Source organism: Melanostigma gelatinosum, assembly GCF_949748355.1.
Source record: "Melanostigma gelatinosum genome assembly, chromosome: 9".
In the NCBI taxonomy this organism is placed as follows: domain Eukaryota; kingdom Metazoa; phylum Chordata; class Actinopteri; order Perciformes; family Zoarcidae; genus Melanostigma; species Melanostigma gelatinosum.
Window position 1 is genome coordinate 5,787,419 of NC_136642.1, and position 14,502 is coordinate 5,801,920.

General features: G+C 40.9%; 1 protein-coding gene across 3 annotated transcripts in view; it reads right to left on the reverse strand.

Moving 5' to 3' along the window:
- pear1 (platelet endothelial aggregation receptor 1) overlaps nt 1-14,196 on the reverse strand; it is a 46,030-nt gene extending 31,834 nt beyond the window's left edge. For 2 of the 3 annotated variants that reach the window (XM_079276268.1, XM_079276266.1), the window contains exon 1: nt 14,038-14,196. The gene's annotated coding sequence lies outside the window, so the exon portion shown is untranslated. Of the gene's footprint in view, nt 1-12,265; nt 12,329-14,037 lie in introns of those variants that run through there. The other variant, XM_079276267.1, reaches the window with a different exon arrangement.
- Nucleotides 14,197-14,502: the final 306 nt, after the last annotated feature.

Consider the following 14,502-nt stretch of genomic DNA (forward strand, 5'->3'; position numbering starts at 1 on the left):
GGGGGAACCAATGACAGATTCATCAGGCAGCAGGTCTGAGGTCATTTAGCTGTCTTTAACATTCACTTTATTTCCCCTTCATATCGCCTTGCAGCGGCCAATGAAAACAAAACTTAAGTAATGCAATAACTACATCAAATGTAGGCCTGTACTGCAGCAAACTAAAGACCTCGAAGCAGGAGATAAGAAATGGAACTTAAAAATGAACTCTGACGACGTGAACATGAAAGCAGAAGCCAATTTAAAATGATGGGAAGTGAGAGGATGCAATGTGCGATGTCCACACCTTTTCCTGCCGTGGTAAATAGCTATAGTAGTACTACGATAGAGCTTGTGAGTGTGTGTTGATGTTGGAGAGGGCCTTTGTGAGTGAGGTCAGAAGGTACTGGAGCTCATGTGACAGCATCTGTCCCCACGGTGATGGAGAACAGAGCCCGTGGATATCAGTGGTCGGAGTGATAAGGTCACCATGGCAATGCTGTTGTTTTGGAGCGCATGAGGACATCAACATGAGCCGAGCGGAGGACAGAGTTGATTTTGTATTGACTCCAGTCTCGGGGCACCTGCGGGGTCTTAAACATGCATTTCATTTTCTCAAAATAAGGCTGTAAAAAGTATTGAATTTCTTTTACAAAGGTCGTACATTTGTTATTGCCCTTTCGTAGGATTAAATAGATACTTTGCTCTGTGAGGTAAAGTATTTTATGCGACAGCAGAGGTACTGTTTCAGCCCCAAATTACGTTCCCATACAACAGAACTGCATTGTGGATGATGTATCAAGGGAATTGTCATGGATTACGTTTAAATTTGATGTTTCACAAATACGTTTGAAATGAGTCCGACAAAGTCCACATAAGGGGGGTCAGGGTGGTGGATGGGCCACAAAACACAACGAGACTGCTCGGAGACTACTATTGTCTAAAAATAACCAAGTAGTAGTTTTGTTGCCGAAACCAAACCAAGTACTTGTTTCATTTTAGTTTAGTTTCAATTACATTGTCATTTTAAGCCAAAACATGATGTTTTTCTACTAAACCTACTGAAGCAGTTTTATAGTGTTTTTTGTTCTGTTTTGTTCGTTACCAACGTGTTTGGAAGTTTAAAAACTGGAAGTGTTCAGGCACGTCATTTTGTAGACGGGGGGGTTGACAGGCATAGTTTTGTGTCCAAGTCCATTATTTCCTCTGAAAATACCAATTCATGAAATGCATCACTTTATTCTATAAAACCTTTTTAGTTTAGTTTTTGTTCAGTTAATACATTTTCAATATATTCAAATAATACATATTCTGTTAAATCTTAATCTACCAAAATGTTAGGCGGTGCAACAATCCATGTCAATGAACAGACTTAGAATTACCGGTATTAAGAAATGTATTTTAATATGAGTAAATTCAAAATAAAATAATATCAATACATTTATGCTTTCAAACAAACCACATTTTACACAAATACCAATAGTTTTAAAGCTATACGTTTATGTATTTTGTACAATTCTCAATTCAATTCTAAGATCCTTTCAATGAAACGAAAAAGAAGTAAATATATGTGGATTGTAATATGCTGAGCTGCCTGTCTGCCTGCGCGCATTCTTCCCATGCAATGCTGGTCACCAGAGTCTCCACATGCTGCTATCTTGACAGCAGTGAGTGTTAACAACAGCCATGTTTTTCGTTTACGTCCATAATGATAATTTTGGAGGAGTGGCTTTGGATGGAGGCCTAAAGGGACGGGCTGTCAGCTGGTACTGCTTTCATTTGAGAAGAGTTGGCAAACACTGGGCTGGCTTTTTCTGTTGGATCATTTTTTTCAGTCTTTAAGTTTCTGAAGATTGCCAACCCTGCTTATAATACTCAAGAACAATGTTATGCATTGATCCCTATGACCAAATATTTAACATGATTCAACCGTATCACTGCACAGGGAATCAAATCAAATCTGTTGTAACCGCAGTCTTTGGGGACGTTGATGAAAAATCAAATAAATAATCCTCGTTTTCTTCTTTCGTCAAATGTTTACTTGGTGCAGATGTGTGTGGTCTGACGTGGTTTACACTGAAATCCTTTTTTTTTGTTTTGTTTTTTGAGCTGGGCCTCTTGCCAGTCGGAGCTCTTTGCTCTCCCTGTTGCATTACTCCGACACGTTTGAGGCTCGTGCACTCTCCCACACAGACCCACAGTGCAAACTGCTGCCTGGTCCTCCACACTGCAGACCAAAACCGCAGGCAGGATGGCTGTGGCTTCAATGGTCAGAGAGAGCAGAGGGTCCACAAAAACAAGCTTAAACACTGAGACGCTGTAACGAATACACCAGCTCACCTCCTGTCGAGCAAAATAAACAAAAACACAGACTTGCACACCTTGGATTGAGATCATGTCTGGTCTCTGCACAACAAGTGTTTTATCCAAACTTCAGTGAGTGAAATGGTGGAAAACCCAAAATGGCAGCCCTGGCTGAGGTTTCAGAGGGACCTGACCATACAGAGCTGTAATTATATGTGCTGTAATGCTCTGTGGATCATACTGGTGTAGAGACACACAGAGTCCTTGTAAAAAACACAGCTTTATTCCACAAGCCGTGACCAGAAAACATAGCTTTGCATTGTAAACTCTCACAGGAAGAACACGTGCGAGAAACCTCTCAGTCCACAACATTAGAAGGCTGCAGCTGGAAAGAAACATAAGTAGGGGTTCAAAATTCACAATCGCCTCATGTCGGTTGTTTTGTCACATGAACCGTCTGCGTCCACAGTGCGGCTTATCACATCGTGATATAAAGTTCAAACTTGTGAGGAATTTAGGTTTTGACACCAAGGAATTTGGGATGGTGCGACAAACCATGAAAACCAGAATCTAAAACGGAAACCGATTCAGACCTACAACAACAAGAATTTAGCATTTTTTTCTGTTCTTTTTCTGCCGATTTACTGGTCTTACTAAGCTTCATGTTCAAGTGTAGCAGATTCCTGCTTGTACCTATAATGACAAAAACATTTCAATATAAAAGACATTTTAGTTGTTATATATTTAGATACACAGATTGTTGCCCCTAAAAAGAAACATACAACTTCATTCGAACAACCTATAAGCACTTAACCACAAGTTATAGTTTGGATGTATTTTGTCATAAATCAAAGATTTGGACAAATTAAAATGTTCAGATGAGAGGAATCACCAAGGTGACATCAATGGCCACCCATATAATATATGTTGAGACATTTCAGTCAAAACCTCAAATGTGAACCTCATATGGTGGCACCAGAGGAAAAGTCAGTGGATCACCAGCATCAGTAGGCTGCATCGTCCGTGAACCAAGAATGTTTGAGGATAATGTGCCAATCCACCTCTCAGATGCTGAGATATTTCACTGGATCACTCGGAAATGTTTCCTGGATCATCAAAGTCATTGACATCCATCCTCTGAGCAACATGAAAAAAATGTCAGATATTTCAGTCGGCGCCACAGTGGTGGTTCGACTCACGGACATTGACTCCACTAACATTTGCTTAAAAGAGTTGTGATGAACAGGACAAGAATGTCAAACGTTGCTGAATCATGTTCTAACTATTTGAAGAGATCTCTGCCATAACGACTATCGGCAGGATATTTCTAATGACTGCGACGCTTGATTGATCCGTCGGAATGTCCTTTGTGCCATTGTTTCTGCACGCATCACAGACCAGTTGTTGATTCAGACGCACGCTTCCTCCTCATCTCTTCCTGCGCTTCACTGTCGAGCTCGTTCTCTGCTGCCATTCAGGAAGCGCTCTGTTCTCCGGCTATGGATGTTTGTTTGAGTCAAGTCATTCTCTTGAATTATCATTCTATGACTTTACAATGAGGCCATGACTCTTGACTAAATAGTCATGATGTTTTATTACTTCCTAATCTGGTACTTCCTAATCATAAGTTATGGCATTGGTCTGTGTTTTCATATGGCAGTTGAAAAAGGGTCACTTTTATGGTGATTATTCCCATTATCAATTAATTGGCAATTCATCGAATAATTTTCTTCATTGATCATTGAATCATTCGGCCAATTCAACTTTAGAAAACAGTGAAAATCACTACAACCTGGAGCCCAAGGTGACGTCGTCAAATGTTTTGTTTTGTCAGTCCAAGTTTTTTGCTTTAAAAATGACTTAAATGATTAGTTGATTATTAAAATAATTACAGATTAATTTTCTGTCAGACAACTAATCGACAACTGACTAGTCATTGCAGATCTACTCCCATTAAACTCACCTCAGTCTCATCGAGGAATTAGTTCATTTGTCAAAAAGCAAGTGATTTGGATAATTTACAAAACAATTAGCGCTGCAACTGACGATTATTTTCACCATCAATTAATCTGACGTTCATTTTCTTGATTAGTCAGTCAATTGTTTGGCCTGTGAAACATAATTTAACAGTCAAAAATCGCGATATCCAAGAGCCCACAGTGACACCGACAAACAGTCCAAAACCTGAAAACTTCATTTACAGAAGTATTTGTCAGAAAGCGGTTGTTTTGGGTGATGATTTACAAAACAATTTTCTAAACTTATATTTGAGCTTGTGTGTTGTGTGTTATATGTTATGATTTGCTAATCTGGACATTGTGAATGTATTTTGAATCTTAGCAAATAAAATGATTAACTACCGTAATTGTTTGCTCTTGTTAGAGATGTTATCTTTGCACTGCAAAGTAAAACATCTCTACTTTATACTTTATCAGATTCCTTTCACAGTTTGTATGAAACACACATCGAAACTCTGAGCTGTAGCTGCACAGCGACATTTTCCTGAGCCTGTATTTGTCCTTTTAATTACCCCATTGAGCCCTGTGAGGTTTCGGTCTTTATCCATTTTTATACATCACAGCATCATCCTCATGCTCATTTTCCCACCATTGCCAGCAGATTTATTCAATAGTAACGTCTTTCTCTTTGCTTAATATCGCCTCAAAAACAAGTTATTTCTGTCCTCCTCCTTTCTGGGGTCAAGAAGTTGTGGGAAACACTGCTTTAAAAAATATTAATCATGAGGAGATTTTGTCACTGTGTTTAATGTTCCCATGTTAAATCTATGCAAAGGCCAACGCTTCTTCATCCGTATTTATGAGTACACACAGTTCCTTTAACATATACAGAGCAGCTCGAGGTCAAGAGCCTTTGACATCTTCAGAGGAGCTTAAGAAAACAGAAACAATCTCCACTGAACTCCTGCAACAATCACATTACTGTCTCCGAGCAAAATAACTCTGTGAAGAGAAAGAAGTCAGTAATTATATTAAGCAAGCAGCTATTTAATGGGGGGGGGGGGGTGAAACACATCATTGAGCTTCACTGTTGCACTGGATGACATGTTTCTTAGTGATGATGAACACGGGATCTGTAGTTCATTTAGAGTCAATCCAACATACACCGCAATAACACATTGTTTTGTTTTGTTGAAAAAAAAGACAACACCAGATTCATCCTTCAAATCTGAGAATGAGAGAATCATTTAGTCACACGATTATTACGTCATATTATGTATTGTCATTGGTTCAAAGACTCCATTACTGTTTCTTAATGGCTCTATGGTTTCATTCATGCATTGTGCACATCTGGATGTACTTCAAGGTGGTGACGGATGCAAAAACAGAAAGAAACGCAATCTATTCCACAGCTTTGCCAAACTTTACAGCCCGTCGCTCATATGCATGGTCCATAACCGGAGTGCACTTCTCCGATCGCTTGTTTGACTCGTAGTTTCTTACGAGGGGAAACAGGCGACCAGACTGCAGCCACTAAAGGGAAACGCTCACCCACTGCAGGCAGACAAAACTGCCAAGTCATCACAAAACTCTGTATCGAACATCGACATAAACACAGATGTGCACACACAGACCTTGCCTGTTCCATGTACCTCAACACACACACACACACACAGGCACACAGGCACACACACACACACAGGCACACTGCTCTCTTTTCTTTCCATTACCACTTTTGTTTTTGGCTGGAGACCGTGCAGATTGCTTACTCTTGTGGTTTTGACCCTCGTGGGTGGGGGAGCTGCTGCCCAAACTCTGTTGGAGAGGTGTGAAATCGAACCCCATCTGCTTTGGCAAAAACCCTCCACGAGCACGGAAGCTGAATGTGTCCACAAAACCCAATTATAAACTTATTTTAAATAATTGATGCTGTGCTTAGGAGGAATTTTCTTTTCTGTATTGATCGAGGCCTACTGTCTAAAAACATCTCTGTGTTTTGTTGATATATGTTTTGTAAAATATGGGCTTCCTGACAAGATTATGTTGATCCGTCTGAATGTCTGCGGCGTCTGAAAAACATCACAGTAAGCATCATCCTTTCTGCAAACACAATGTTTTAGGGACATATTTCATGTTGTGTATGACGTTCCCATGCAACAGCTTTAATGTACGTTTTTGAGTCACGGTTGTATGAAAGAGAGCGAGAGCAATTTACAGAAACAGACTTTAACTCCGCCACATCTGGTTTCTATTAAGACAACACTTCTAATGTGACTGGATGGCAGAATTTCTTTTTTTCTCTTGCAGCTGCTGCAATGCAGCGAGCTGGGAACCGTGTGGCCATATTTTTGTGTTGTTGTTGTTGATGACTTTCTTCTGCCACTTGTGTCAAGGGTTAATTTACGGTACCCTTTCTTCTACATGGACAATGAATAGGTGCTTTACCAAAGAAGTGTTTCTGCCTGTAGGGTGGTACAGCCATTATGCAAGGAGAGTGGGAGCTGCACACTGGGAGACAAATGTGCATTTTCAATTACTCCCATGTGGTCAAGCATCTACAGTAACTGAGGCACCTAGATAACCAGGAAACGCTTGGCGAAACATTAACACAGGCAGCAGCAGCGGAGTAGCATCAAGGCAGGTAGAGTTCACCAGAACAGTTATCAGTTATTATCTCGATTGGCTTTCCTTCTCTATCTCTATTTCCAGGAAGTCCAGTCTGGGCCAGTAAATTCCTAAAAGTTAAACCCCATTGATTTACAGGCCCAGCTCACGCACATGGTGTGCTGCCTTTCTGGAGGACAAGGCGGAAACCTGCAACTTATTAAGTGATCATTTTAGGGCTTTTTTGTAACCCAAAAAGCTCCTTCTCCCTCCCTCTCTCCAGATTGGCCTCATCCTGCAAACATCTGGAAGTTAAAGCCATATTTTCTTCACTGAAAAGCTTCAGCCACGTGTGCTGCCCTCAGAGATGTTCCTTTACTTAGTCTTATCCTCCGTGCTTTTCCCAGCAGTGTCACTCGACAGTTTCAAACCCCACTAATGGGGTGCCATTAATTCACTTTGTTGGAAAGCCTCGTGGCTAAAGAAAGATGAGACGAGGCGTTGTGAAATGTGCTTAAGTTAAAAGCCCTGGCATCTGCATTGTGCAACACGTTAGGGCTTTTTGGTGTGACACATGCATGTCTGTCCAACACAACAGGAAGACAGGGGGCAAAGAGGAGACAAGAGCCAGATACAAGGCACCACACAGGACATCCTGGGCAACGCTGTGGGAGGGCAAACACTGAGGGTGGAAGGAGGGAGAATGTCCAGGAGCCTGTCATCTTGTTTGGGTATGATGTTCCAACTCAAGGACACCAAGTGGAGGGGAAATTGTTCACACTTTTCTTTTTCTGGATGCCCAAAAGGGAAACGGGAAGCAGCTAACACAGCAGGTCGTCTGAGAGTCATGGATGTTTCTTTTGTTGTTGTTTTTTTATTTGCAGTGAGGATTCTCCCAGCTTTTCAAAAGGTGCTGCAGATTAGTTCAAACTATTTACCAGTTAATGAGCAAATAAGCAAGTTAGTTGTTAAAAAGCAAGTTACTACAGAGTATCTTGTCAGCACTTTATTGACAATGTCTTTGAAGCTAACATGCTTTCCTCATTACTCTTTAATTGACTACAACTCGCTGGTTCATGATCGTCTGTCTCCAACTAATTATTCTTCAGCTGAGTTTCTTACAGTTTTTCGATAAAGTCAGGCCCGGCCCCTCAGGTCCGAGCTCTGTGTTCTGTCTTCAATCATCTTTGCACCAGGCGGCACCAGGGGAATGAAAACGGGGACAAACAATAGGAAGCCGGTAGGAAACATCTTGCATGGACATCCAGGTCTGCATCTCAACATTCTCTTCCTCTGACATGTAAACAGAAGAGCGTTGGGAATAAAATCAGGCGTGTAAAAGGAAAAGTCCTTGAACGATGCCATCAGACCTGTCCTGGCTCACACTTTTTTTCCAACAGCAAACCTCTTTTTGCCTTCTGTGTCCAATTTTTTATTTTTTTCCAAATGAGGACGCTGACAAATAATGAAAATCTGTCATCCTGTCTTTCCTGATCCTAGGTTTGTCTTTCAGAAGTGGCCTGGAAAATAGAATGAAAAGAAAGAAGAAGAAAATAAGTCCTCTCATGAAGTGCAAGATGGACGACTGTGAGAGTCATAGCTTAACGCAGCTGGTGGAGTGGATTTGGGTATGAGCTCAAGAAAAACATCAAGTGTTCTAGCAGTTCATGTCCGCCTGGTGCCAAGCATGACACAAAGGCCATTTGTTTTCCACATGCAAAACTCACATCTTGTATGGTAAACTCATGATATTTCATCTCATAACTGACTAAATACACATTCAGCGCTCCATTTGCACAACCACGTTTGCTTGGGAAAGTATTAAAAACAAATACAAACAAACATAACCCCATTTTCATCACAGATATGAAAACAAAAAAGCGAGAAGCCCTCTGAACCTCATATTTGGTGCTGCATTTTCTCTAATTCTACATCTCAGGTTTCACTTGGTTCCAGATATCCTGCATAGACTTCACAGCGAGACATAGACACCAATGAAAACCCCTGAAATCTGAATGAACAATGTCTCCACTGCTGCTCCACCCACCACCCCAAAACACCACCCACCAACCACCAACATAAGCAACTTCAGGAAAGACCCTCACCACAGTACAAGTAGCCTGTGGTCACTTCATCAAGCCGCTGTTGGCTCCTCCTTCCATTCCAGCCCCAAACCCCCCGACCTCTGCTTTTTATGATTGGTTATTTGAGCCAGAGCCCAATGAAACTGTACATGTTCCCCCCGAGGCTGCAGTCCAATCTGCTGCAAATGACTTGCACGGCTGCAGAGCACATGGGGTTGAAAGGCTTATATAAGCCTGTGGTAGGAATATTCAACCCAATGTCACCTTCTTTTGAATTCCCTCTGCTCTTTGTTTTGTTTCATCACAACTATTTTAGCATCAAAAATAAAAAGCTTGGTTGAGTAGACAAAGGTCTTTTCATGTTGCTAACTGTCATAAGGAAAGCTTGTAACATTTTACACATAAATAAAAGTCAGTGTAACAGAGAAAGAAATCAACACGCAGCATAAGGAAAAAGAGCGCCACCCAGTACCACCCACACGAGAATGCAGAAACACTCCACCAATGACTATTTAGCACCAAAAGCCAAAAAAACTAAAGAAACACGAAGAAAGATGCCCTCAGACAGTGAGTGGTACCAGCTACCTCCAATCCTACTAAAGACCCATATCATACACAGCAGACTGCCATAACCTCATCATGCAGCTTTATCGAGCTGGTTGTAGCTTAAAATAGAGAAATGGTTTGCAACAGGTTAATTTTTTCCCTGCATTTGACCCATCCCTGCATATAGGGAGCAGTGGGCTGCCAATGACAGGCGCCGGGGGAGCACCCGGGGAGCCGGGGGTTCAGTGTATCGCTCAGGTACACTTCGACACATGACACGTCCGACAGGAGGATCAAACCGTTGACCTTCCAGACAACCTCTTATCCCAGTGAGCCACGGTCACCCCCAGTTAACTGTATTAGTTTTGCTCTAAAACCTTTTGTTTACATTGATTTGTTTGTTCGCTGCTTATATCAGAGAACTCAGATACCAGTACGATAGTGCTGCACAGTACTGGAAAATAAGTGACATTGCAATTTTGTTTTCTGTGATATATAACAAAATACAGAAATATTCACCTTGAATTTTTTATGCTACAATTTAAAGATGAATTAATACTCTGGTGCACTTTGATAGCAAAACTTAGATAAACAATTTCGTGCCATTGTAAACAACTGAATCATAAATATATTGATTGTATAGTTATGAATGGTGATGAAGCAGAAAAAAGATCACACCAACCAAGCATGGTTCACGAGACAGGCTGGGTGTGCCAACATCACCACAGACCCCTCACCAGTGTCGTAGTCAAGACCACCTAAAACCTAAACCTCAGTCCTAAGACTTAAGTCATGAACAAGACCAACGTGTATCGATACCGAGACAAGACCAAGACTTTGAGGGGCAAGTCAAGACCGAGATCAAGGCGTGACAGAGTAAAGACAAAGACCAGACCAGAGCTGCACTGCATGACGCAGTTACTATAAAATGTGGAACATGCTAATCCTTGACACTCCTCAAATCGATCTGAAAGATCCACATTCCCATGAAAAACAAATGAAGATCAATCTTCATTCAGCTCTTTCTATGTATCGGTTTACCATGAGATATGTCTTGATTTAGGGGGATTTAATATCAGAAATAAATATTCATAATTGTTTTCATCAGTATATTACCAGCCGAAACTAAGAATCATTGTCTTGTTGTTAGCTTACAATGAGCCGTCCATATCTACATACATAGCGGGTCCTCTTAATATGTTGCACTGTATGTTTCTACAGTAGCCCAGAACGGCCAAACCAAAGACTGGCTCGAGAGACGGCTTTTGTGTTTTTACAATCCCTGAAGGCCAACGTAGTTCTCTGACACGTTTGAACAGGGAGGGGTGAGCGGAGGGCTATTCAGTTGGCTACAATCTGCAACCTGACCACTAAATCCTACTCTCTGCTCCTTTAAGTGATCAACAAAATGATTTCAATTCATCCTGACATGGATGTTTTTACCAAATTTCCTTCACCCTTCACTGAAATCCTCACGTCAACATCACGATGGCGTAGAGGAGCAGTCTGGATTCATGAACGTCATTAAGGATTCATCCTCTGGGAACAATGAATGTCTGGACAACAAATCATGGCCTTCAAAAGACAACATGCAGGGACTGTGGGTAATATGGTGTTACAATACATTTAACAAATGTCCAGGCACTGGTGGATCAAATTAACACGAATGTCTCTTATACCTCAGTTCCACTTTTTTTTCGATTCCTATCTCTTTGTATCTCTGGCCAGTGTCATCTCCAACCAAAACATATCCAATAGCTCGCCTGAGCCCGAGTCCTCTGCAGCTGTCAGACTAGAGACGGGTTTGTGGTGCGACCAGACGAAAGAAAAGAAATGGGTCACCGTTATACCACTGATAGCTGAGACAGTCTGGAGGAGGGCAGACACATTTGCAAGGGGGGAGATGCTATTTTTCCACTAATGAGGATCTCATATGAAGACACCGAAGAAAAACAAAGACGCTTTCAGGGCGGGACAGTTGCGTTACTTCTCAAATGCATACTTCAATGAACCCAATGTATGTGAATAATGGCACATTTAAAAATGGCACGGTACTTTTAGGAATACTTGGAGAATGACAGAGGAAAGTTCAGTCTGCTGTCTGAGAGATGCTATTCGGTTGCCAGAGCAGATGTGAGTTCAGGAGTCCAAACCAGGTGGCTGAGATTTACTCTGATAGTTAATCATATCTCACCTTCCTTCGCAGATGTTTTAATGCCTTAAATGGTGCCACGGTCTCTTTAATCAAAAGGCATTCATTCATAAGCCACAGATAAGTGTTTAAGTGCAGAAATGCTCAAGTTACGAGGTGATTTCACAGCTCTGCTGAGGAAAAGCAGTGATTTGTTGACACATGTTTTGTTTCCAAAACATGTGTCAACAAATCACTGCATCTGCAAAAATAGCATCTCCCCCTTTGTTTCCAAAACATGTGCTTGGATGTGCAACAGTTCATCATTTTATGACTATAGACTTGCAGAGGATCATGGCTGTAAAAGCGTGAGTCAATTTGTCAACAAGGGAATATGAACAACATGATGTTATGCATATACCGGTAGTTAAATGTAGTGCTTCCAATCAATAACTGCTGATCTTTCACTGCTTCCTGCATTGGCTCTATAGAAATTAATGTCAAAATGAGGACACAATCAGATTACGAAAGCATCTTTAGTTAATCGTATTACCTTTTATAAGTGGACCGTTACACAGCAGAGTCCATATTGTTTTCAGTGTCAGTAAATATGCACATGCACTCACATCTGCAGAGACAAATAAAACCATCTGCTTCACCTGATTAACTCCACTGACACGGCATGAAAGTTGAGTCACGCCATCACACACAGGATGTCACACAGTTGTTTGGGCTGCTGCCACCTCGTCGCCACGTTTCATTGGCGTGAGTCACAGCAACTCCGGGACCCGAAACACAGACAGAGAGGTGAATCCAGAACTCGGATTAACCACTTAATGAAAATCAAACACAACAGAGGAGGCGGAGGAGGAGGAGGAGGAGGAGGAGGAGGAGGAGGAGGAGGAGGAGGGCACTGAGGAAACAACAGACCTACTCCCAGTAACTCCCTCTGTGAGGAATCTATAGAGACGACACGCCAGAGGATCTCAGCTTTTCTGAGTCACACTCTCGATAGTTTACAAAAAAGGGCAAGAGCTGCCAAAAAAAGTGTTTGAAGTGGTGACACAATGGAATCAATGTTCACTTGAGCACGCGCTTTAATTAAATTTTTGAATTGATGTGTGTGCTGACATATAACATAACTTGACGAACAGACAGATGGTTTTATTGATGAAGTGTCTTTTCACACGGCGATCAATAAAGCAACAAAACATCAAACAGTTTTGAGACATCTGCCTGAAATGGTAAAGAAATGTGACAACTTTCACAACCAGTGGAGGAAAGTAAGTATTTACTCAAGGACTTTACCTAATTTTGATGTAGTTGTACTTTACTTGAGTATCTTCATTCAATGCCACTTCATACTTCTACTCCATAATATTTATTTAACAGCTGTAGTTGCTGTTTACCTTGCAAATTAAGATTTTATGTGCAAAACATACATTTGCCTTCTAATATATGATACGTTGTAACGAAGATAAAGTATTAACATTTGCTATCAACATATTAAAACAATATTATACTGTAACATAACAGTATCAAAGGGACCATTCTGCTTAAAGAGTACTTTTACTGTTAGAGTAATAGTTGGAAGTACCTTTTGCTTCTAATACTTTCCTTTAAGCAGTGCTGCACTGCAATATAAAAACACAGTACTAGTAAAGGTGCATTGGAAATATCATGTAAGTAAAAGTACATCATTGTTGGCAAAAGTACATGGAAGTACATTCTTTCTAAAATGGTCCTGTGAGTGTTAAACTATTAGACTGATGTGTAAACATGTTACTGTTGTAGTTTAGTGCACAAATTTGACATTTCATGAGTTCATCATATGTCAAAGTATTTTCCTCTAAACTGTAGGGCAGTAGAAGTATAAAGAACATTATACCTGAAGTAAAGTTGTATTAACAGTACTTGAATAAATGTAATTATAGTCACTCTCCACCTGCTCTAAGCAACATTTTAAATGTGTGACTCTAACTGTAAATGGAGTAGATTTTAATTACTTCTTCCATTATTGTTCACAAATATCCAAAATCTAGAAGATACAATCTTTATTTTTTTTTAAGTAATAAATGTAGTCTTCCTGTAGAGCCAGAGCCAGATGGAAATCAATACCGTTGTATGTTCAAATGTGCTGAAGTTGACGCATTTAAGCAAATAAATACCATTGACTACAGCAATTGTAAAAGTAACTGTAAACTCACAGAAGATTGCGACACTTCAAATTTCTGATAGATGTTGCAATATTTTCCACAACAGTACATTCACAAACAGTAGAGGCGAAAGCAAACACGGTTTATCTGTCGAGTCTATTAACCAGGAGCTTATCATCATAGTTGTCATAAAAAGCTTTGGCTCTCAAAAAAACCGTCAAAATCCTCGGTGACAATCCCGTTTTGTTTGAAGTCATTGACAGTATTTTACTCACCTTGCCAGCCAAGAACTCCGGGATTATAATATCTAATATCGCAATTAGAAACCAACTTCCATGGACGCAATTCAGATGGGGGAAAAAAAATGCGTTTCTTTCTTGGATCTCATATAGAAAAATCGTCCAGCAGTGTAAACATGTAGAAGAAAGAGAGCAGTCGCATCCAACGGGGAGGGTCTTGAAGTAGAGCCAAAGAAACTGGAAAAACTGTGACAGCGAGGGGACTGAGGAGGAGGAGGAGGAGGAGGAGGAGGAGGAGGAGGAGGAGGAGGAGGGGAGAGAGAAGAGGGATGGGGTAGAGAGGAGATTCAGGGAGGTCAGGGGAGGAGATAGAGTTGTTTTTGTCTTTAACCGACCTGCAGACCTTGATGTCTATAGATAGACCGACATACATACTTAATTGATTGATCGATTGCAGGATATTTGTTTTTTAGAACTTGATATTTATTCTCCCCTGATGGT